At 34.9% G+C, this 18000-nt stretch overlaps 1 protein-coding gene and 1 long non-coding RNA gene across 2 annotated transcripts in view; both read right to left on the bottom strand.

The window, feature by feature from the left end:
- Positions 1-18000, bottom strand: part of IL1RAPL1 (interleukin 1 receptor accessory protein like 1) — a 1311893-nt gene that overhangs the window by 1019990 nt on the left and 273903 nt on the right. The gene's annotated exons all lie outside the window — the stretch shown is intronic.
- LOC116556511 lies at positions 97-17018 on the bottom strand. The gene is made up of 3 exons (XR_004271050.1): positions 17008-17018; positions 10295-10310; positions 97-282 (listed from the first exon to the last, which is right to left on the bottom strand). It is a non-coding gene; the product is annotated as an uncharacterized LOC116556511 (long non-coding RNA).

Here is an 18000-nt window from a genome sequence, read left to right as displayed (position 1 = left end):
TACTATTTATTTATTTATTTCCATGTATTTTGGGGAACAGGTGGCATTTGGTCACAGAGTAAGTCCTTTTTTTTTTTTTTTAGTGGTGATTTGTGAGATTCTGGTACACCCATTACCCGAGCAGTATACACTGAACCCAATTTGTAGCCTTTTGTCTGTTATCTCTTTCCTACCATTTCCCACTCAGTCCCCAAGATCCACTATATCATTCTTACACCTTTGCCTCCTCATAGCTTAGCTACCACTTACTTGTGAGAACATATAATGTTTGGTTTTCCATTCCTGAATTACTTCACTTAAGTTTCCAGTCCCATACAGGTTACTGCAAATGCCATTAATTCATTCCTTTTTGTGGCAGAATTTACTATTTGAATATTTCCTTTTCTCTGCAGCATCCTAGATTTCTCCCTCTTTGTTTGGAACATTTATATTAGCATACAAATGTAGTATAATGTTACCCATTTAAAAAACAACTTTCCTAAGTCTCATGTCTTTACTCAGATACAAGAGCATTTCTGTGCTTCCTTTTAAAGCAAACTCAGTAAAATATTTGTTCATATTCTTTGCTTCTACTTCCTCACCTCTTATTTTTTTTCTTTGACAGTTTTTAATTTCTCTATTGAAACTCTTCTTTTCAAGGCCAACATTCTCATGGATCTTGCCAAATCCAGTGAGCAATTTTGACTGTTCTCATCTTACGAATTTCTTTACAGCTTTTGCCAATTGATCACACATTTCATCTTGAGACATATTCCGCTTGGCTTGGGGGCTGCTACACTCTCCTAGCTTTCCTTCTAACTTCCTTTGCACTCCTTGGTCTTCTGTGAAGGTTCATCTCTTCTGCTAAACAACTAAAATTTAAATACCTCAAGACTTAGTACTTGGATTTATCTGTCTACACTCGCTATCTTGATGATATTTATACAGACTCATGGTTTTAAATACCATTTACATGCCAAGTCTTCTCAAATGTATGTCTGCAATTCAGATTTCTTCTGGGAACTATAGATTCCAATGTTTAATTGCCTACTCAACAGCTCCATTTGAATATAGAGAAGGCCTCACAAACCTAACATAGTTAAAACTGAACACTTGATTTTTTTTTTTTTTTTTTTTTTTTTTTTTTTTGATACAAGGTATCTTTCTGTCACCAAGGCTGGAGTGCAGTGGCATGATCTTGGCTCACTGCAACCTCCGCCTCCCATGTTCAAGAGATTCTCCCACCTCAGCCTCCTAAGTAGCTGGGATTAGAGGTACATGCCATCACAGCCGAGATAATTTTTGTATTTTTAGTAGAGACTGGGTTTTATCATATTGATCAGGCTGGTCTCAAACTCCAGATCTCAGGTGATCTGCCCACCTTGGCCTACCAAAGTGCTGAGATTACAGGCATGAGCCACCGCACCCAGACTGAATTCTTGATTCTTAACAGCTTCCTGCCAACATAAACTTCCTCATCTTAGTAAATTACACCACAATCTATCTGATACAAATAGAAAACATCCTTGACTCAGCTCTTTTTCTAATACTCTACATTCAACTCAACAGAAATTCCTATGAGTCCTACCTTGGCATGTATCCTGAATCACCTCTTCCCACCATTGTCACTGCTGCCACTTTAGTCTAACAACCATCATTTCCCAGGAAGCACTACAATAGCTTACCTACTGGTGTATCTACTACCACTGGATGGACCAGAATGGTCTTGAGAAAACTTTAATGATGTTCACAGCACTGGTCTCCCCACAGTGATCTCACGTCTGCCCCAGAGATCTACACTAATCTAAATGCAGTCCATGAGGCCCTAAATGATCACTTACCATATTTCAGATGACTCTCCTTCATGCTCACCACTAGACTCCTTTTTTCCTACAAATATCCTAGCTTTTTTCTCAACTCAGGACCTTTCACACTGTAGTCCTTACTGTCCAAACACTCTACCACCAGATCTTCACATGACTTGTTCTCTTACTTCCTTTAGAACTCTCTGCTCTACTGCCTCCTTCTCTAAACAGTCGTTCAAGACCAGCCTACCTAAAATAGTTATTCACTATATTTTTCATAAATCTTTCCCTCAGTCTCTCTGGTTTTTATGGGAGCACTTCTATAGCAAAAATCATATACAAGTTTTAAAAACTTATTTGTTATCTTACTTTATAAATGTAATTTTATAAAATGTTAGCTCCATGAGAGCAGAAGCACTTAACCTGGATATGCTATAGCCACTCAACAATTATCTTTTTGAATTTACAGATTTAAATATGATATGTTCTATTTAATCTTACCTACATATAGGTGCATTAAAGAGTCCTAAGTGTCAGTCAGCCCTGTGTATTTCTAAAATTTGAATATGCTTAAATCACTGCTTTTCTAGGCTCCTAAAGCCAAAATGTTCTTTCTCTTCTCCCAGTAGAATATAATGGTCCCAAACTGGAATATTTTAGGTTTTGGATATTTCTAAAATTCGGGTAAAATCAAAAATAATGTATATGTATATAGCGTATGTAGTAGAGCTGTGATGAGCATTTCTTTGTGGGAAACAAGAATATTTCAGAACACTGGTATTCGATTGTCTTTCTTGCTGAGAAACAACTCTATTATATCTATCATATGTAAAAAGTAAATAAGGCAGGAGTATAAACAGAAAACCAATGTTTATCAGTTGAATGATAAACACTGGTTTTCAGTTTAATGTTTATCAGTTGAATGAGCCAACTTTATGGAAATGGTTAGAAGTTTAAAGAATACATGAATGGCAAATGAAAAAGCATAAAATAGTATTGAATCTATTCATATCTATTATTAGAGACAACCATTATATATCCAACATGCAATTGAAACACTCAATCACTGAAGGTTTTCAACCACAAAATCCTTCACAGTATTTTTGGTTGGCTGATAAATTGAAATCTAAGCATAGTAGTAGTCACTAATCTAAGTTTTAAAGAAATATATATTCAAGATATATTATATTCAAAATCTAATTCCTAGAAACGGTCAAGATGTGTTTTTTCCTACATTTCTCTAACAGTTATTATAATAAATAACACATTTACAGCATTTCCTACCTGCAGACATGGCTCTAAATATCTCACATATATTAAATCACATAATCCTTGTAACAAACCCTTTTCTAGCAGGAAATCTGTCAATTTCTTTACTTAATTCAAGGACTGATTAAAAAAAAAAAAAAAAAAAAAAAAGACCTGTAGGCCAAATCAGTCCAAGCATCTGTTTCTGTAAATCAAGATTTATTGGAAAACAACCACACTCATTTTTTTTTTTTAACATATTGTCTATTACTGCTTTCATGCTACAAAGGTAGAGCTGAGTAGTTGCAAGAGATACTATGTGGTCTGCAAAGACAAGCATATTTTCTATCTAGCTCTTTGTATAAAAAGTTTGCAGGTCCCCAGTTTAATAATACAAAGTTTGAGACCCAGTGTGGTGGCGTACATCTGTAATTCCAGCACTCTGGGAGGCCAAGAAGGGCAGATCACCTGAGCTAGTGAGTTCGAGACCAGCCTGGCCAACATGGTGAAACCCCATCTCTACTAAAAATCCAAAAATTAGCCAGGCATGGTGGTATGTGCCTGTGATTCCCAGTTACTCGGGAAGCTGAAGCAGGAGAATCGCTTGAACCTGAGAGGCAGAGGTTGCAGTGAGCCTAGATCATTCCCACTGCACTCCAGCCTGGGAGAGACAGATTGAGATTCCATCTCAAAAAAAAAAAAAAAAAAAAAAAAAAAAAAAAAAAAAAAAAAAAAAAATTGGCATAATTTCCCATGAGCTAGTTAGTTAAATAAATACTTGGTTGATTACTTTTAGTATTATCACAGAGAGAAACAGAGCATAGTCAGTTGTCTCTAAATATTAGGTATCAGTTTCCAAATTTTGGCTTTTCTATAAAATCTTCAAAGTTAGCCAGGACACTTAAAGGTATAAAACATCAAATACTATAATGAAAGCATTTCTTTTCAAAGTCTTAATAAGCTCTTGGGCAAAGTAATGCATTTCTCCTGCAATGTACCTGGTCCCACTGGAGCCTGTCCTATCCAGTGACAAGTGTCTCCCTTACACATCTTAGCCCCAGCACTTAACACAGGGAGTGGCCTGAAGTTGAGCCTCTATGAATGTTTTGGCACAGATTCATTAACATGGTAAACACTTTTCACATAACTGGAACTGTTTTCTCTGCCCAATTTAATCATCATATTGCACAACTGAAGATTACATGACATTCTCTAGGACTCTCATGCTGTTTGTTATATCTGCTCATAAATCAGGATCCAACTGAAGTTTTTCTGCAAGGAAAAAATTACTAGTACAGTAAAAGACTTGAGAAACAAGGCATAAATGTTGCTAACGATAATAGCATTATACAATAGTCCCCATGGGTATTCACATAAGGATTACATAAAGATATAAATAAGTACACAATAAGTTATATGAATGTTTTAAAGAATATCTGTTGAAGGTAAAAACCAAAGCTATTGACTAATCTGACAGCTAGTGTTTCATAAAATACTTGTAACACTTTAGATATAAATTATCTAAAATTATTTCTTCAAATTTTCTTCTTAGCATTTATATTTCAAAATCATCAAAAAATTAATCAGTGTTTCTTTAAAAAAAAAAAAACTCCTCATTAATTCTATTGCTGCAGGACATTGAATTGTACCAACCTTTGCCAAGTCATTTCTAACAACTTGTATTCAGAAAAATGTCCTCTAAGTATATTATTCCACGATGTAGGTCAAAAAAATAGAAAATCAAATAAATACTAAAAAAAGTAAAAGATAAAGTTCTAAAATCTTAGTAAACAAAGTTTGGGGACCTTTTTGAGATAGTATAAAGGGCTAAGGGATGTTGTACATCTTTCTGTTTTAGAAGTCCTAGTGAGGGTGTGTGGGGAGAGACAGAACAAATTGCTCAATGAAAGTAATGGGGTCAACCCTCAGTCGCCTTTAGGGATGCTGTAAGTTGTGATGCTCTTCATTGTGTTTCTTTTTTTGTTTTGTTTTTTTTCTATTTCTTATGTAGCTTCTAGCAATTTCATTTTAGAGTCCACTGTAGTTCATTACAGGATGCATTTCTCATTGTAAACTGAAGTGTTCTTTCAGCCAACCCTTACAATCTTGAGTTTTCCGCTTTAAATGCCTTCATTTTCAGCTCAAAACTCCAAGTCTCCCATCTTGAAAAAAGTGTTAAAATGATCTCTCTTTATTGGTCCCACCATGTTTTGCCCTCTTTTTGTGTGTTGCATTCATCTTGAATATTAGCTACATGTCAAACATGCTGGCTTGTAACTACGGGGACAGTCAGAGAGCTACAGAATATAAAACAACTAAACAGGCTTCCTGACCTTACTATCATCAGTATGCTATTCTCTCCTAGGGATCCTTTTGTGAAAGTCAGACTGATCCATTGTTGTCACTTTTTATGTTGAAGAAAGACACATTGAGCACCCTTTTGACATTCTTAGCTTACTTAGTTATACCATAAGTGGCTGTCTTGTTTTCTTAAGGAAAAATATTAATGCTGCTGTTAAAATAGGGTGGGTTGGTTCCTTATCTAGTTAACACTGTGCTTGGATGAAACCTATTTACTCAGCAGTATTATTGAGAAAAAAAACTTACACATAGATTTATTAAATAAATGTTTACAACAGGGAACGGTAAAATATAATAATTTATATATTATGATAGTCTCTTACACTGTAAAAAATGTGGCTAATGTAAATGTTTAAAGTGATATTGGCTTCAAGTATATCTAGATTTCACTTTCAGAATGCCTTTCTCAATCAGAAAAATTATTAGATTAGTAAAATCCTAGTGACAACTTGGCTAAATGTGAGGCATTTCTCACTTCACAACACAAGTAAAGAAAAGGAAATAGGCCAGGCATGGTGCGGTGGCTCATGCCTGTAATCGCAACACTTTGGGAGGCCGAGGGAGGCAGATCACCTGAGGTCAGGAGTTTAAGACCAGCCTGGCCAACATAGTGAAACCCCATCTCTACTAAAAATACAAAAACATAGCGTGGGCATGGTGGCATATGCCTGTAATCCCAGCTACTCGGAAGCTGAGGCCGGAGAATTGCTTGAACCTGGTAGGCAGACGTTGCAGTGAGCCCAGATTGCACCACTGCACTCCAGCCTGGGCAACAAGAGCAAAAACTCCAACTCAGAAAAAAAAAATACATAATTAGCATTATATATTATCTCCTAAAATAACTTACACATGTTGAGTGCTTACAATATGCTAGATATTATTATAAGAACTTTCCATGTGTTTTATTCTTAACCCTCAAAACAAAATAATAAGCTATGTAGTATTAGCCCCCTTTGACAGATGAAGAGAATTAGGCATAGGAATTAATTAACTTGATTAGTAGCACATATGGAATTTTAGTTTGATAATCTCCTATGAGAGCCCATGCTTTTCGCCTTGATATTAATACTTTGAATTGTTTTTTCTGTACTACAATTGACTAGAAAACAGCGACAAGGTAATTATAGTTTAGTCAAAGCAATTTATGTAAGTAGCTAGCTAGTATCAGCAATTTCTTAAAATAAGACAACAATGAAGTCTGCTTCTGGATAATTCTTTAAAAGAAACACACACAAATATTAATAATATGACATGAGTGGTACCCTCAATGGAAAATGATTTAATTAAATGATTTAAAAACAAAAATACCATAACTTATTTCAAATTTATATTATAACAATGATCTTAAGTAAACAAAGATGGATATTAAGCAAGCAGAGATTTTGAAATATATCTTTTAAATGACTCAGGTCTTTTTTGTAAGAGATCATCATTGTATATCAATATATAATTAATATACAATATTAATAAATATTGCTGTATATCAATAATTTTGTATGTCAATATTATTTAACTATATATTACTGTATATCAATAATAATTGTTCCATAGAGTGGTACTCAATGAAAAAATTAAAAGATTTAAAAATACAGATACCATAATCTATGTCAAAGTTATATTACAACAATTATCTTAAGTAAACAAAGATAAACACTAGGTAAGGAGAGATTCTGAAAAATATCTTTTAAAAAGCAAAAATCTTTTTTGTAGGAGACCATCATTGCATATTATACCTGCACGTATGCTTAACTTTTGCTGTATGGTTAAAAATAGCTTTCTGTGTACTATAAATGGCATATGAAATAAAACCTAATCTATAAAGTACACTGTCTACCCTTTACAGAATGATTCACTGTTTTTCTAGAAGAATTTGAAAACATGGGTAAGTAATCTTGGTAAAGAGGACATGTATGTTTGAAATCATTCAATATTTTAAGAAGTAGGTGATCCTTAACATATTTATCATTTAAATGTTATCAAAGTTTAACTTTGAAAAAGAATGTTAATCACTTAAAAAGAGGCTTTTTCCCCCACAACAATACAGTACAGTTCCAAAGACCAGGCATAGGGAGGAGATAATAAAAAAAATATTTTTTCTGCAGATAATTTTTAAAAATAATAATAAAATTCACTTCAAGTCAATCTGCTTTCTTTTATCACCATGAGCTGGCAGTTCTAAATAATACAAGCATACCTTGGAGATATTGCAGATTCAGTTCCAGACCAGTGCAATAAAACAAATATCTCAAAGTTGCACAGATTTTTTTGGTTCCTCAGTGCGTATAAATGTCATGTGTATGCTATATTGTAGTCTATTAAGGGTGCAATAACACTGTGTCTGAAAACAATGTATATTACTTAATTTTAAAAGCACCTTTTTTTTTTTTTTTGCTAAAAATGTTAATGATCATCTGAGCCTTCCACAAATCTTAATCTTTTTGCTGGTGGAGGGTCTTGCCTCAATGTTGGTGGCTGCTGACTGATTATGGTGGTGGTTACTGAATGTTGGGGTGATTGGGAATTTCTTAAAATAAGACAACAATGAAGTCTCCTTTTATGAAGGATTTTTCTGCAGCATAAAATGCTGTTTGATAAGATTTTATCCATAGAACTTCTTTAAAATTTGGAGTCAATCCTCTACAACTCTGTCACTGCCTAATCAAGTAAGTCTATGTAATATTCTGAATCTTTTGTTGTCATTTCAACAATGTTTATAGCGTCCTCATCAGGAATAGATTTTGTCATAAGAAACCACTTTCATTGCTCATCCGTAAGAGATGACTCCTTATTTGTTAAAATTTTACCATGATATTGCAACAATTCAGTCATATCTTCAGGCTTCAATTCTCATTCTAGATCTTTGGCTATTTTCAACACATCTACAGTTACTTAATCCACTGAGTTTTAAGACTTCAAAATCATCTGCAAAAGTTGGAATCAATTTCTTCCAAACTCCTGATAATGTGAGTATTTTGACCTCCTCTCATGAATCACAGATGTTTTTAATGGCATCTAGAATGGTAAATCCTTTCTAGAAGGTTTTCAGTTTACTTTGCTTAGATCCATCACAGGAATAACTATCTATAGCAGCTCTAGCCTTATGAAATGTATTTCTTAAATAACAACACTTGAAAAATAACTCCTTTATCCATGGGCTGCAGAATGGATATTGTGTTAGTAAGCATGAAAACAATATAATTCTCCTTGTACATCACCATGGGAGCACTTGAGTGACCAGGTACATTGTCAATAAGCAGTAATATTTTGAAAGAAGTCTCTTTTTCTGAGCAATAGTTCTCAAAAATGGATGTAAAATACTTAGCAAGCCATACTGTAAACAGATGTGCTGTCATCTAGGCTTTGTTCTTCTATGTATAGAGCATGAGCAGAACAGATTTAGCATAATTCTTAAAGGTCCTAGGACTTTCAGAATGGTAAATGACCATTTGCTTCCACTTAAAATCACCAGCTGCATTAGCACCTGACCAGAAAGGCAGCCTGCCCTTTGAAGTTTTGAAGCCAGGCACTGACTTCTCCTCTCTAGCTATGAAAGTTCTACAGGGCATATTCTTCCAATAGAGGGCTGCTTTGTACACACCAAAAATCTATTGTTTAGTGTAGCCACTTTCATCAATAATTTTACCTAGATCTGGATAACTTGCTGCAGCTTCTACAACAGCTTTTGCTGCTTCACCTCACATTTTTGTTATAAAGACAGCTTTTTTCCTTAAACCTCATGAACTAACATCTGCTACCTTTATACTTTTCTTCTGCAGCTTCCTCACTTCATAGAATTGCAGAGTTAGGATTTTACTCTGGATTAGGCTTTGGCTTAAGGGAATGTTGTAGCTGGTTTGATGTTCTATCCAGAACATTCAAGTTCTCTCCATATCATCAATAAGGCTGTTTTGCTTTCTTAACATCTGTGTGTTCACTGGAGTAGCACTTTTAATTTCTTCTGAGCACTTTCCTTTTGCATTCACAACTTGGCTAACTGTTTGGCAAAAGAGGCCTAGATTTCACCATATCTCAGCTTTCACCATGCCTTCTTCACTAAGCTTAATCATTTCTAGCTTTTGATTTAAAGTGAGAGACCTGTTACTATTTCTTTCACTTGAACACATAGAGGACGTTGTGGGATTATTCGTTGGCTTAATTCCAGTATTATTGTGTCTCAGGGATGAGGGAGGCTCAAGAAGAGGGAGAAAGATTGGGGAGTGGTTAGTCGGTAGAGTACTCAGAACACACACATTTATTAAGTTCCTATGTGGGCACAGTTTGTGGTGCCCCAAAATAATTTCAATAATAACATCAAAGATTACTGATCACAGATAACCATTAAAGACATAAAATTAATGAAAAAGTATGAAATACTGTAAGAGTTAACAAAATGTGACACAAAGTGAGCAAATGCTGTTTAAAAACTGGCATCAATTGACAATGTATAACAGGATTGCCAAACCTTCAATTTGTTAAAAATACAGTGTCTGCAAAGTACAATAAAGCAGAGCACAACAAAACAAAGTGTATCTGTGTTAAAATATCCCTCTTGAAAAAACTTTTTTTCCAAGTTTTAAGCAACTGCTGTGGTTCCCGTTGAGTTTTAGTAACATTTGTATAAGTTTCAAATCAACTCATTTCTATGACCTATCCTTGAGTAAACATTGAATTCTACCTGAAAGTTTATCTGGAAGACTCTGTTACATATTCTAACCCAAACACAGGTTTGCCTACATAGGTTTATTTCAAGAGGAGTTCCTAATGTCTCACAGTCAAAGTCATTAAAGGTCTCTTTGGATGCAGCTGCTGTCTCCAAACCATGGATATTACATAATTTCGCTTTTAAAGGTAGATTTAAAATGAACAATCTTACTATGTTTATGAAGACCAAGAAGCAGAACTTGAGTTCCTTCACTGCTAACAAATTTATGTGACCACTTGGAGATTTTGTGTTATTTTTTTGAAATAGAGACATTTGAAAACCCCTAGAATTTATCCCATAGAAACAAATATATGGACTGTATTGCAACTTCCAGAATTTATTGCAGAGTAGGATTTTTTTAAATCTCTTCCAATCTTACCTTATAATTAAGGCTTTTACTATTTGTATATCTGCTTACTCAGGTGAAAGAAGCTTTTCAAAATCTAACTTAATAAAAAGGGCTCTCCAGTCAAAGTCATTGGCAACTTTGTAGGAGTTAAGGCTCTACACTAGGAACTATAGTGCACTAGAAGTAAATGCATTATAATGAACTATAATAAAATTGAAACTAGAAATAACTAGAAATGACTGTAACAGATCAATAAGTGGGTATAAGGTTTGTGTCTTTATTAAGAAAACATATTAATGAAACATGTATTATTCCAACATCTCATGTACCCCATAAATATATTAATCTATTATGTACCCACAGAAATTAAAAATAAATTTAAAGGAAAAATAAAAGGCATTATTCTATTACTTCTGCCTTCTTTGTTGTACTGTAATATTTAATTTATTCACAATTTATTTTCTTGGAATGATTATATGATCATTTTTTTCTTTTCTGGCCACTATTAGCACTTGTTTTATCATTATTACCAAAACTAACATTGCAGAGAGGAAGGAAGTAATTAAAAATAATACACTGGGCAGGGCACAGTGGCTCGCGCCTGTAATCCTGGCACTTTGGGAGGCTGAGGCAGGTGGATCACTTGAGGTCAGGAGTTTGAGACCAGACTAGCCAATATGGCAAAACTCTGTCTCTAGTAAAAATACAAAAACTAGCCAGGCATGATGGTGCATACCTGTAATCCCAGCAACTTGGGAGGATAAGACGGAGGTGGAGGTTGCAGTGAGCCAAGATCGTGCCACTGTACTCTAGCCTGGGTGGCAGAGTGAGACCCTGTCTTAAAAAAAAAAAAAAAAAAAAAAAAAAAAAAAAAAAGATACACCGTGCATGTCAAATATGCTACGCACAACACTACAAGATAAGAGGATCTGAGACAACTTCATTCATTTGCTTGATAGAACCATTTACCAGTTCCTCCTGTCTGTCCCTCTTCAAGAATAATCATCAGATTTGTGTGCATTCTGTTCCCGGGAACTGGTCTTGTCAAGCTCACTGATGACCTCATTTTATTTAATCTCTCCGTAGCACAACTCTATCTTTGATTTCCATAATACGGCTGTCTTATCCTGAGTTTTGTTTTACTTTCCTAACAATTCTATTTCTCTCTTTCTCTCCCTTCCCCCTGCCCCAATTGTTCCTGCTCTTTAAATTGGATTCCTAGGATTCTGCATTTGGCCTCTTCCCACTCCACACATTATTGGTGTGTCATCACATGCATTCCAATGGTTTTACCTACAAATTATTTGCTGAAATATTTATTTGTAGCCATACCCCCTCCAACTCTGATATCTATGCCTAGACATCCCACACGTTCCTTAAATATAGCATAATCAAACCTAAATTTCACATCTATATTCCCTAAACCAGAAAACTTAGGGGTATCTTAGATTCCTTTCTCTCCATCCTGAAATCTAATTGATGATCAAATCCTGTTTATTCTTCCTCTTTTTTATGCATTCCTCATCCCCCATTTCCATTGCTACTACTCAGTTTCTCTCACCTGACATGATGGTGTTTTCTCAATTTGTCTTTTTTCCTCTAGTCCTCATCTCTATATTCCTAGTGTGATCTTCCCAAGATGCACATCCAATTAAATTGCCTTTATGTTTCTGGTTTCACACCACTCAATCTAGAAAATCAGTACTCCTTAGTAAGGTGTATAATCAGACTCTGGTCTGACTGCATCTCTTGCAATACTTCTGGGAAAGCCCAATGATTTACTTATTTCAAAATATTTAGAGTTCTCTGAGTGTTCCTCTATGTTTCATATTTCTATATCTTCTGTTCATGCCCTTCTATTATGTACTCAATGAAAACCTCACTATGATATTATCAAATTGTACCTTCTCTTTAAAACTTTCCTCATAACCACAGTCAGTAAAATTAAACATTCTCATCTTACAGAGTTTCTATGACAGTCCTTAACCACATTTGAACTTTTATACATCTTATAATTCCTTCTAAGTTATAAACTTCCTGAAGCCAGCTACCCTATCTTAATAATCTGTATATCTGTAGGTAGTTGATAAATGATTCCTGGATAAACAAATAAATCATATTTGATTTGGCATTATTTTTCTGTTACTCTTTATTTTCCTCATTTTGGTTATAAAGTAGCCCTACCTTATTTCATTGCACTAATATAGGCTAACAAACATTCATTATGGCTGTCTTTATTTAACAAATCTTTACTGAGAATCTATACTGTAACAACATATTTTTGTTAGAAGCATGAGTGTATGTGTGTGTGCGTGTGCTGAAGGGGTCGTGATGGGGAGCAGGATAAAAAGGTATAAAAGCTTGGTCCTACATCTTTGCTTATTAACCTTGGCTCTGATCCTCCCAATGTGTCTACACTTAATTCATAAGAGAGGTAGATAACTTCAATGGAGTTGGAAAAATTCCTTTTCTAGGGTATATTTATTGGGACGCCAATGACACGTAAATTTTAGGGCTACTTCACTAGCCTGAGTTTTCCCCATGGAAACTGCAGGCATTTATATTTATAATTTATTTATTTTATGCAATTGTATTGAAATTGCTGTAGACATTCTGCATTCATAATTTTGTTTTCTCTTTTCCAAACTGCCCTGCTCATTCCACCTCACCCTATACAAAACTGTTAGAACTTCAAGGATTTAGAAAATCTAGATCAATCCCCTGCCTCTATTTTTAGTGGTAGCAGTTATTTATTGAGCACTTCCTATGTTTCAAGCACTGTTTTATGATTGATGTGCATTTATGTCTAACTATATCAGGATATTCAGAAGCCTATAATAATAAAGAGTTCTCAGTGTACTAGATGGATTGTGCTAAATGCTATTTATACATCACTTTTTACAAGTAAAAAAAAAATGAAAGCACAAAGAGATTAAGGAACTTGCCCCAAATCATACAGCCAATATCTGAAGGCAAGCATTCAGGCACCAATTCTGCATGCTTAACCATTGCCCTGGGAAGCTTTGGCCGTAATTTACCCCGTCTGTTGATTTTGATGACTGCAAGTCCAACAAGAAAATGCCTTTCATTCTTTCAATATCTTATTTGAGACCTCATGCAGAATATCTCTTGGCAAATAACACACTGGCTTACATTGATGCACATGAGTTATGTTCATATGTAAAAATTAAGAGGATAGAAAAAGCAGTATCAAGAAAATGTAGAGTGGGGTAAAATGCCAAAATGCAGGCTTTGCCAACTTAATCATATTAAGTAGTTTTGATCCTGAATGTTGAAAGAAGCAAATTATCAAGGTTAATATGGAAGTGAATCAAAGCTGCTGTGAGACAATAGACAGTATACCATAAAATACAGAAATTTGTTATAATCTTCCAATTTAAGTCACTGCATTGCAGATATCAGCATCTAACATTAAGGAAAAAAAAAACAGTTATGGATTGGGTTGTCCTGGGGATAAAATATTTTAAGCAATTGTGAAGACTATACATCACATTGTTTTAATAGCTTCATTTTTATAAATTGTCATGATATTGTCTGTTTTTAAATCTCTGGGTTTTCTTTGCAAAAGGTCTACTATCATTCACTTCTTAAATTTAGCTTCATTTCAAATTTTACTTAATGCTTCACTGAAAATCCTTTTGTGTGGTCCTGTTCTCTGCTATAAGGTATCTGTGGCAATTCCAAAGGTCATGTGTAACAACTGAGTAGAACAAAGTTACCACAGATCTCCCATTGCCATTTGAAGCAGCTGTTGCTGGATAACGACATTCCCAGCCACCTCAGTGTGTCGAATTCAGGAAGATAATTTTCTTAAACCGTAATAGAAATTTCACTGAGGCAATTTGTCTTCAATGCATGAGCTATGACTGCTCAGCTATCCCCAGATTCTGTCTGAGAAATCAAGCAAATGCATTTTCAAACAACGGCTTTGACTATTTTGATCCTAGGTACAAAGCAATATGTTGATGGTGTCATTTGGGGGTGCCATTTACATAAAACAAATTTATAATTGATGTGCCACTTTGTAGCCACCAGAGTTAATGGGCCTTTTAAGAACCTCTACTTAATAACAGTAAAGTGTCATTTTTACAAGAGTTAATGTTGGAAGAATTAATGCACCTCTGAGGCTGACCTTCAGCTGCTCCTTCAACAGTAACTACTGTACCATTTCATGCTCAGAGATTCCCCAGATTTAAAGTTGACATTATTAAATCAGCATTCTCAGATGTTTTTAATAAAATTGGAATATTAATTGTGAATGTATGGAGCAAGCTGTCAGTATGCCTATAATGCTTTCATGAGAAAGGAATTTTCACCAAGGTTTAGGTACTACTTAACTGCCAAAGCTCCAAAATAATTTGTATTGGTATCCATGTGTTAGAAATGATTATTAATGCATCACTGTAACAGCTCTGGGAGGCTATCCACCAGTAAAATTTCTATTTTTACAAAATATGTATGCAGTTAAGGAGTTAATAACTACTGCCTCCTACAAACCTTCACAAGGATATATGCCAACATGATATACGGTGGGGTGGTAAATGTCTCATTGCCTTGATCCTGAATAACAGGCACAACAAAACAAAGCACCACTCATTATAAATAGCAGGGTGTCAAGTCTTCTGAGGCAAGTGTGAGTCCTTAACTCCAGCCTAAGCCTCTGTTACAAAATTGCATAATAGGATCTAGTAGCCTGTGAAAGTGTTTTCTGACACATCAACATTGTAGGGGACCTTGTATAGAGTCATCAAGTTGTCTTGATTTGCCAAATGGGGTAAACAAACTACCTTTGACTGGCAGATGCAGAAGAGACTATACTTTTCTGTGCTGGTTGGCGGAGTTCAAATTGAAGGGAAGTGAATACTAGGTTCAACAGCATAAATGAAGAGAATATTCAGACTTATTTAACAGCTTCCTTTAAAAAAAAAAAAAAAAACTGTAGGGTTATACAAGTTTAAGACTATAGATCAGGCTTTAAAATTTGTGACCAAATATGAATAAAGGGCTCAAACATGTAATTATTTGGACAAAAGCATCTTTTTTGCATGTGGTAATCCAGGTTCTCCTCCTAGAGAAGCAGACACAAAGGTAAGATTAGACAAACCCAAGAGTTGTTAGAGGCAAGGTCAGAGAGAAACACCTATGAAAGAAAACCTATGAAAGGAGGAAGCCAGAGGAGGCTAAGAGAAGAGACTGATCTCACCTCAATGTAGGTCTAACCTCCTTGAAGAACAGGGGGAGGGGAGAGAGGAAGGAAAACAAGCCTTACACTGTAGTACAGTGTAAGAAAGTCTCAGCCAAGTGGATGTGGAATCTTGAGCCCACATTGCCATCAGTGAAGTCCCACATCTCTCAGGAACGGGCCCGTTTTAGCACCCCTGCTGTACTCTATCACTGACTAGAAGCAGCTCCTAACACCACAGCTGTGATGGATCCAGAAAGCAGCATCTGGAGCCAGTAGTCAGTTGTGTTTCTAGCAGTAGGAAATGTGAAAGGGCATTTTCATGAACATTGCAATGCATTCAGTCAGTCATTATGCTTTTATAAGCATTAACTACACTATTTTAATAAAAATCTGAGCTCTAATTGGGTAAACAAACATGAGTAGTTTTACCTCCAATTTGCAGAAATCAAATACTTACAGATAAATAAAAATTACTACAGAAAATTCAGCTAAAATTAGCAAAGCTAAAATTAACAAAAGATTTCAAATCACCACAAAAACAGAAAATCATCCTAATTAATCAGTCCTGTCGAATGTATTCCTTGTTTGCAGACAGTAACTACCTTTAGTACACATAAGCACACAGTAGTTTTAAGATCATAGTCCAATAAAGGAGTACTGGCATTAGCTGAATAAAGCCAATAGTGCAACATAGCAATACTGCTCAAATAATCAAAATGAAGATTCATAGGACGGGGCAAAGATAAACAGAAGTGTATGTGTCTAATATGCAGTATTTAAGATGTTTTGCTCACTTACGCTATGGTTTTTTAAAAAGGGGAAAAAGGTGAGCAAGAAAGACCACCTATGTACTAATGTAAGTATAAGACGAGAGTTCCATTTTGCTTTGACATTGCAAATTGTCAAAAGGGCTGGCTTGGGTTGGTTACATCTATGCATCCTGGTAAGACACAACCCGTTTAATTAGGTGTTCTTAGAAATATTGACTAATTTGTGAAGTCAGAGTCAAATTTATGTTTAATACACTTTTAAAATGTCACTTTAAGTAGTAAAATGTCTTTAAAAATCAGAATTAAAAAATAAGATAAAAGTGGGTACCTGGCACTTCTGAAGTATCTTTCATATGATTTTCTAGGAGGAAGAACATCAGACCCACAGAAGTTCTTAGTAAGGATGTCATGTTATCCCAATAGAAATGTCTAAGACATCTTGATAATCTTGCAGTTTCTCATGTAAGCCAGAAGAAGGTAAAACTACAGTGAAGTGTATTTTCTCAGACTTGAATGGGTACAAAAAGATGAAAATATAATTAATTCAATTGTACTTCTTTGAGATACTTCCAACACGTTAAGCCAACAGAACAATGGTGATTTTTCCCCTTTTCAGCAGTATTTTTTAAACGTGCTTTGAATATAGAACTTTTTTTTTTTTTTGAATTGCCTTCCACTCCTCCTCCCTAGGATAGTAAAACTCCAAGCTCTATATAAGTACGTATAAAGGATTTTACAAAATGCAAAATGACGAAGTTTACAGAGAAAAGTGCTAAGTTTTAGACAATAATACTATCAGCTTAGGGCTGAAAGAATCAGAGGTCTAAAGGTTTGCAGACTCAGATTGAAAGCACATATAACACCTAGCTCTTAAAATTAGGTCATGTTCACAGAACTATTTGACTGCTCCGTTTGCATCTGAAAGTCCAATATTTGAGGAAATGTGACTATTTTAATAGCAGCCTTGTGTCAGCAGTTATAAAAATGAGGCCTGAAGCACTGAAAATAATCTCCCTTCCTTGTTGTCTTCATCCTTCTAATTATTACAGATTGTGTTGGAATATCTGTCTTCATCCTACACCTTCTCACCCAGCAGTGGTCCCTAATTCAGAACTAATCTATAAAGGTCAAACCAAAGTTGGAAGCATACCAAGAACCCATGATTATGCACCAATATTGCTGAGTAGCTAAAGGGTAGACAGATTTTGGCTAGTGACAGATTTCTTTTTAATAAACGAGTTCACTGAGGGAAAAAATAAAAAGGTGAATCTGTTAAATATAGAAAACTCAAATTAAAAACAAAGAAATTGATTGCTTTCTCTCCTTTAAAATACACAGTTAAGAAAAAAACCCTACAAGTACAGAGTTCCCTAATATTTAAAATGTATGAAAAATAATTCATTCTGTCAATCAATTCTTATTAGGCAGGGCACTTTTTAATTTTAATTTTTTAATTTCCTTTAAGTTCTGGGATACACGTGCAGAACATGCAGGTTTGTTACATAGGTATACATGTGCCATGGTGGTTTGCTGCATTTATCAACCCGTCATCTAGGTTTTAAGCCCTGCATGAATTAGGT

This window comes from Sapajus apella, unplaced genomic scaffold, assembly GCF_009761245.1.
Source record: "Sapajus apella isolate SASKATOON/1434 unplaced genomic scaffold, GSC_monkey_1.0 scaffold17, whole genome shotgun sequence".
Lineage (NCBI taxonomy): Eukaryota > Metazoa > Chordata > Mammalia > Primates > Cebidae > Sapajus > Sapajus apella.
This window is presented reverse-complemented; position numbering and strand designations above follow the sequence as displayed.